Here is an 8,490-nt window from a genome sequence, read left to right as displayed (position 1 = left end):
CAAACTCTTGAGCGAGCTCTTAACCAACTGAGCCACTCAGCCGGCCCAAAAAATGTCATCTTATTTGCTGTTTTTTATTTGTTCCATTTTGTTTCTTTTTTCCTCTTTTTCTTCATTCTCTGGGTTTAATTAAGTGTATTTTATGACTTACTCTTTACACCTCCATTGATTTACTATTTGTACCTTTTTTTAACCTTTTTAATGGTTGTCCTAGGGTATAAAGTATATATTTTTAAATACTTGAGTCCATTTCTCCAAAGAAGACATACAGAGGGCCAACAGACATATGAAAAGATGCTCAACATCACTAATCATCAGGGAGACGTAAATCAAAACCACAATGAGTTATCACCTCACACCATCAGAATGGGTATTATAAAAAAGTTAACAAATAATAAGTGTTGGCGAGGATGTGGAGAAAGGGAACCCTTGTATACTTTTGGTTGAACTGTAAATTTGTGCAGCCACTATGGAAAACAGTGCGGAGGTTCCTCAAAAAATTAGAAATAGAACTAACATACAACCCAGCAATTCCACTTCTGGGTATTTATCCAAAGAAAACAAAAACACTAATTCAAAAAGATATATATGTCCCTATGTTCATTATAGCATTATTTACAATAGTCAAGATATGGAAGCAACCTAGGTGTCCATTAATAGATAAATGGATAAATAAGGTATGATACACACACACACACACACACACACACACACACACACACACACACACACACACACTGCAATATTACTCAGCCATAAAAAAGAATGAAATCTTGTCATTTGCAACAACATGAATGGACCTAGAGGTTATTATGCTAAGTGAAATAAGTCAAACAGAGAAAGACAAATACCACATGATTTCACTCATATGTGGAATCTAAAACAAACAAACAAGCAAAACAAAACAAAAACAGACTCATAGAAACGGAGAAAAAACTCATGGTTGCCAGAGGGAGGGAGGGTGAGGGGATGGGTGAAAAAGGTGAAGAGGACTAAGAGCTACAAACTTCCAGTTATAAAATAAATAAGCCATGGAGATGTAATGTACAGCACAGGGAATATAGTCAATAACATTGTAATAACTTTGCATGGTGACAGATGGTTACTAGGTTTAGTGTGATGATCACATCACAAGGCATATAAATGATGAATCACTATATTGTACAACTGAAACTAATAAACTACTGCATGCCAACTATAATAAAAAAATACTTGAGTCCACCTTCAAATAGTATTATACTACTTCATGTGTAGTATAAGGATCTTGTAGCAGTACATTCAAAGAAGAGGATATGTATTCTCTAGTGTTATAATTAAGCCGCAGTCTTAGGTAGGCTCTACAAACCTGAGTCTTGAGGGTGTGGTCTTCACAAGTGTTTTGCTTCTTCTCCAGGTGTATATATTTCTGGGCCTAGCAAGTATTCATGTCCTCCCTTGAGGGAAGGGGTTTTTTTTTTCTTCAGCGGGTTTCCATCAGTGCCTCAGCCTGTGGCTTTTAATGACCTTCCTCATGCAGATTAAGTCTTATCTCAGAGGGGTGGAGTTTTGACAGTGGCTGCTGTCTAATCCCTGCAGCCAGCCAGTACCACAGAGGTTGGGGATGGGGGACATTCTCGAAATCCTCCTGTATTTTCCCTATTTTCCTATGGGTGGTTGGTGAGATTCGTGAAGGAAAAGCCTGAAAAAGAGTGCAAACCTCTCTATGTCTGCAGCTCCCCTTGGCTCCACACTCTCTCAAGAACCCATAATAGGCCTTTATTAATTTGTTTAAAATTTCTAGTTTAATCCTCTTTCTCAAGTATGTCAATGTTCAGGACCTATTTCTCCCTGTAGGTGCCTGTCTATTTCTATATTCATGTTAATTGTTTATCCTGTGATCTCAGTTCTCTCCTGAGATCTAGAAAAGTCATTCATGTGCAGTTTTTTCAGCTATTTTCTTGTTGTACAGATGGGAGCAACTCTCTTGACAAGATTTCAGTTTGGATCAGAAGTGGTCCACTAAAGTGTTTTAAAGCAGAGGAATGAAACGATCAGATCCATGACTTTAAAATGCTACTCTGACTAAAACGGGGATAATGGATTAGGCAGTAACGAGAGGAAGGAGTGGAACCCCTGGTAAGTGGAGCCTGTTGCTGTCATTCATGAAGGAGAAAATTGTCACCTGGGCAAGGCTGGTGGCAGTGGGGATGAAAAGAAGATGGATTCTACAGATATGTGGGGAGTAGAATAAAGAAAACTTGCTAACTGATTGGATGTGGGAAATTAGGGAGAGGGAGCAGACAGGATAACTCCCAAATTTCTGGCTTGAGCAACTGAATGGGTGGTGATGTCATTTGCTGAACTAGAAAATTATGAAGAATTAATAAATTTGATTATGTCAAAATGTAAAACTTCTGTCCATTGAAAGACACTATAAACAAAGGACAGACTGGGAGAAGATATTTACAATTCATATAGCTGACAAGGAATTACTATCCAGAATGTTAAAAAAAAAATCAGTAAGAAAACAATCTGATAGAAAAACAGGCAAAGAATATGAATTGGAAACTCACTAATAACGAAAACAATGCCAAAAAAAATTTTTTTTGAAAAAGAGGCTCAACCTCACCAGTAGTCATGAAAATACATATTAAAATAACAAGATACTATTTCACACATATCAGATTCAGCAAAAATTAACAAATCTGATGATACCAAGAATTGACAAGGATTTGGAGCAACAGGAGCTCTCACACATTGCTAATGAGAATATAATCAATCATTTTGGAAAGCAATTTGGCCATATTTTGCAAAACCAGAAGCTACAAATCCTTACATGCGATGCACATTTCATTTCTAGGTCTGTAATCTAGAGAAACTCTTGTTCACATGCACAAAGAAACATATACAAGAATGTTGCTTTAGGAATTGTTTTGTAATAGTTAAAAAGTGAAAACCAAGGGCCGGCCGAGTGGCTCAGTTGGGTAAGAGCTCGCTCAAGAGTTTGAGCTCTGAGCAACAGCGTTTCGATGCCCGGCCCGAGCTGAGCAGCCGTTGAGCTGCCAACAGGTGGCAGGATGGCTCAGATTAAAAAAAAAGTGAAAACCATATAAATGTCCATCAACAGAATGGATATATATACAGTAACTCCCTGACTTACAAACATTCGAGTTGCAAACTTTCACAGATATGAACGGTGGTGATGTGGAAGGGACTGCTAGGAAGCGCAAACCAAAACCATGGAAATAAAAGTGAAAATAATTGAGAGATTGGACCGAGGCAAAAAGATGGTAGATGTCACTCGTTCTTATAACATGAATCATTCAACAATTGGCTTTACATTTTATATTTGTGTCAAAGATGTATAAGACTCACATTGTTGGACTTATGAACAAATCTGACTTACGAATGTTCTCCTGAACAGAACTCGTTCGTAAGTCGGGGACTTACTGCAATAGGATATATTTATATAATGTAATAAATACAATACCATAGTAAAAATGAAAGACCTAAAGCTACATTTACCCATGTTGATACATGTAACTTTAGTTCTTGTTGATGCATTTAACTTTGGGTCTTTCATTTTTACTATGGTATTGTATTTATACATATACACATTTGACCTTTGAACAATGTGGAGTTTAGGGGCACCAACCCCTAAGCAGTAAATCTCCACCTATTCATATAGCGTTTCACTCTACAGTCTGCCCTTCGCATCCACAGATTCAACTCTGCAGGTGTGAATCCCACAGATACAAAGGGCCGACTGTATTTATTGAAAAAAAGCCCATGTATAAGTGGATCTGTGCAATTCAAAAGCATGTTGTTCAACGGTCAACAGTACATGTAATATATATATATATATATATATATATATATATATATATATATACACACACCGTATTTTGCTGTGTATAATGCGCACCCATGTTTTTGGTCCAAACTTCCAGGGAAAAAATCTTTTGTTTTAATTTTTTAATTCAAATTTTTATTTGTTTACATTTAGATACTTTTTTTTGTATTATAAAGGAATTTTAGCATTTATTTTTTAACATATTGTGGTACAAGAAATTTTATGTACCAAATAATTACAAAACACAAGAACAGATACAAGATACAAGAAATTTTATGTACCAGTAACAAATTTATGATATTTACGCATCATAAAAGGCCAAGATCTCTTCGTTGTTGCAAGTTCGTCATAAATTCAACAAAACCGATTATCATATTCCAGGGTATTATTTTGCATATGGATATCGTTATTGATTTCTAGAGTTACACTTTTAACTCATAAGCATAAATAAAAGCATTGAAAACATTTATATAGATACAGAACTTGTACCACCCATGTATAATGCGCATCCTTAATTTTCTCTCACAAATTTGGGCAAAAAAGTGTGCATTATACACAACAAAACACAGTGTATTTTAAATTCACCCATGTTGATATATGGCATATGATATATATGTATGAGAGAGAGAGATGCGTCTAAAAAAAAACAATTAGTAAAAACATGAAATAGTATCTTGTTATTTTAATATGTATTTTTATGACTACTGGTGAGGTTTAATACCATTTTTATGAAATTAAGAGACAAGTAAAATATCATATATAGATAATGGAGATATTTGTAGAAAATGATTAAAATATACATGAAAATGATGACACTAAATTTAGGATATTAGCTACTTCTGGGAAGAGAGGGGAAAGGGATATACAAAGAGCATCAATTTTATACACAATGTTTCTTTTTTTAAGTGAGTCATGGTTACATGTATGATTAGTTATATTATTACCTACAGTTTTCTACATGCCAGAAATATTTCATTAAAAATACTTAAAAAAAAAAAATAGAGACCTTCCAGTTTCCAGTAATAACAGAGTAGGTTTCTCAGTCCAAACCTCTGGCTGAAAGAAACTAAAAATAATGGATACATTTTTAAAATCATGGACAAACACCAGAAATGACAAGATAGTAAGAAATCTAAGAGGGCCGGCCGAGTGGCTCAGTTGGTTAAGAGCTCGCGCAAGAGTGTGAGCTCTGAGCAACAGCGGTTCGATGTCCAGCCTGAGCTGAGTTGCCGCTGAGCTGCCAACAGGTAGCAGGATGGCTCAGCTTAAAAAAAAAAAAAAAAAAATCTAAGAGACAGTGAAAACCCAAACATACAAGTGGCAAAAGCTTAAGCCCTCATTTCGCCAAAAAGGAAACCCAAATGGCTAATAAACACATAAAAAGGTGCTCACCTCAATAGACATCAGAGAAATACAAATAAAACCACATCCACCAGGTTGGCAAAAAATCAAAACTCTGACAGCGCATAATACTAAATGTTGCTAAGTGTGTGGCGCAACCGGGACTCTCACATAATGTCCAGGAAGTGTAAACTGGTTTAATCACTTTGGAAATCAGTTTGGCATCAGCCAGTAAAGCTGACTATACTCTATGGCCCTCTGCAAGTCCACCCCGGGGTATGTACCCAGGAAAATTCATGCATATAATTACCAAGATACATGTACAATAGGGTCAATAAAAGCAGTGTTCATAATTCCAGTTCCAAAAACTGGAAATAAACCCAATATAAATAATGGTAATAGTCACACCATGGAATGTTATATAGTAGTGAGAATGGATGAACTACAGTGAAACTTGGCAATATGCATGAATCTCAAAATCACTTTTTTGAGAAAAAGAAGCAAGATAGAAAAGAAGATATACAGTGTGATATAAAGTTTAAAAAAACTAAACTACATTGTTTAGGAATGCATACATAAGAGTTGAAACTAATATAACAAAAACCAAAGAAATGATAATCACCAAAAACTGTATAATCACTGCTCTAGAAAGAAGGAAGTTGATTATGATCAGTGAGGGGCACATGGATGACTTATGAACATCCAATAATGCTCCATCTCTTGAGCTAGGTGGTAATGACATAGTCATTTCACCTTATAATTACTCATTAAACTGTACATATGCACCTATGCAATCTTCAGCTAGGATGTGTATTCCACACATAAAGTAAAATTATAGGGAACAGGTTTGGATTAAGTATGGTGAAGGACCTGAAGAATTCAGTTTTGAGCATTTTGAATATGAGGTACCTGTGAGACAATCAAATGCTGGTGCCGAATCGATTAAAGACAAATTTGGGAGTCCTTGATATATATAGGTGGTAAGTGAAGCATAGTAGATAAGGTCACCTGTAGAGTATATGAGGGTGACAAGAGAAGAAGGCCTAAGGCCCTGTGAAACTCCCACATTTAATTGTCAGGCAGAGGAAGAAAGGCTGGCAAAGGAGACTGAGAAGGAATAGTCAAAGAAATAGGAAGAAACCAAGGAAACATGATGTATAGAAAAATAAAATGTGTTAAGAAGAAGGGAGTGGTCAACTATGTCAAACGTTGGAGAGAGGTCAAATAAGATGAAGACTGAAAATTGTCCATAGGAATTATTAAAATGTAATTACTGACCTTAGCAAGAGTAGATCCACTGAAGAGATGGGGACCGAGTGATACGAAGGCTGGGTGGAAGGAAAGCAGAGCTACCACACAGCACAACTCCAGAAGGCATCCTCCAAATGATGCCCCAGGAGGCACCACTTACACAGAGTACAGTATAATGCTGCCCATAGAGCTATGCAATGGTGAGATCGCAGCAAAAAAATGGAGCTCTTGAGTAGAGCAGTTTAAGCACTACCTCTAAGGTCCAGCAGCCTGTTCTCAAACACTTGTTCCACTGCTTACTGACAATGTAAAGTTGGCCAAGTTACTCAAACTTTTTACACCTCAGGGGACAAATCTATAAAAAATAATACCAATGCAATAGGACTGTTATGAGGAGTAAATGTAACAATTTATATAAAGTGCTTATCACACAGTAAGCATTCAATAAATGTAAGTTATTATTTTCAGTATTACTTAGACAACTCAAGAAGTTTAGCTATAAAAGGAGGAGAGAAATGACAATAGCTAGAGTGGGACGTGAAATTAAGGAAATGTGGTTTGGTTTGGTTTGAATTAACAGGCTGTATTTCTTAGAGCTTAAGTTTACAGAAAAACTGCACAGGAAGTACAGAGTTTCCACATACTTTTTGTCCTCCTCCACACACACAGGCTCCCCTAATATCCCGGATGAGTGTGGTAAATGTGTTACAACTAATGAACCAATACTGATACATTATTACTAACCAAAGTCCATCATTTACATTAAAGTTCACTCTTCTTGCTGTACTGTCTGTGGGTTTTGACAAATGTATGTCATGTATCCACCATCATAATATCAGAGTAGTTTCACTGCCCTAAAAAACCCTGTATTTTACCTCCCTTCCTCTCCCTAAGCCCCTGGCAACCACTGATTTTTTTGTTTTGTTTTGTTTTGTTTTAGCTGAGCCATCCCGCCACCTGTTGGCAGCTCAGCGGCTGCTCAGCTCGGGCTGGAACCCGAACCTCTGTTGCTCAGAGCTCAAACTCTTGAGTGAGCTCTTAACCAACTGAGCCACTCGGCCAGCCCACCACTGATCTTTTAACTGTCTTTATACTTTTACTTTTTCCAGAGTGTCATATAGTTCGAATCACACAATATGTAGACTTTTCAAAACAGCTTCACTTAACAATATGCATTTAAGGTTCCATGTTTTTTCATGGCTTGATAGCTCACTTGTTTTTATTGCAGAATAATATTTCATTGTATGGATGTACTACAGTTGATTTATCCATTCGCCTATAGAAGGATATCTTGATTACTTCCAATTCTGGGCAAGTATGAATAAAGCTGCTACAACGTAAGTGTGCAGGTTTTTGTGGAAACATAAGTTTTCAACTTATTTGGGTAAATACCGATGTATGCAATTACTGGAACACATGGTAAGACTGTGTTTAGCTTTGTAAGAAATGGCCAAACCACCTTCCAAATTGGCTATACCACGTTGCATTCCCACCAACAATGAATGAGAGTTCCTGTTGCAACTAATCTTTGGTGATAAAAATTAGAACAATGGTTGTATTTGGTGATGTGGGGGAAATACGAGTAGATTGCAAAGGGAACTCATGGAGTGATGGAAATATTTTATTGGAATGGTGGTTATATGGGTATATATGATTGTCAAAATTATCCAACTGTGCACTTAAGAACTACGTGTTTTATTGTATGTCAATTATATCTCAAAACAAATATCAGCTTCTTTTAACAGAAAAAAATCAAGCTCTTTTCAGGTGCTTCTGCATATTTTACATTCCATCATTTGTAATACAATACTACTACCCAAAATCTTTTGTTGGACATTTAGAGTGTTTTCTCTAAAATAAAAAATTTTTTTGCTATTATAAAAAATTTTTCACAGATCATCCCTATAGCTAAATCTTTGCACACATCTTCATTTATTTTCCTAGACTAGATTCCAAGACGTGGAATTGTTGAATTAAAGACTGTGGGCAGGGCCGGCCGAGTGGCTCAGCTGGTTAAGAGCTGGCTTGGGACGCCAGCTCTGAGCAGCAGGGCTGTGGTTCGGATC

This window comes from Hipposideros armiger, unplaced genomic scaffold, assembly GCF_001890085.2.
Source record: "Hipposideros armiger isolate ML-2016 unplaced genomic scaffold, ASM189008v1 scaffold_739, whole genome shotgun sequence".
Lineage (NCBI taxonomy): Eukaryota > Metazoa > Chordata > Mammalia > Chiroptera > Hipposideridae > Hipposideros > Hipposideros armiger.
Note: the sequence above shows the minus strand (reverse complement) of the source record.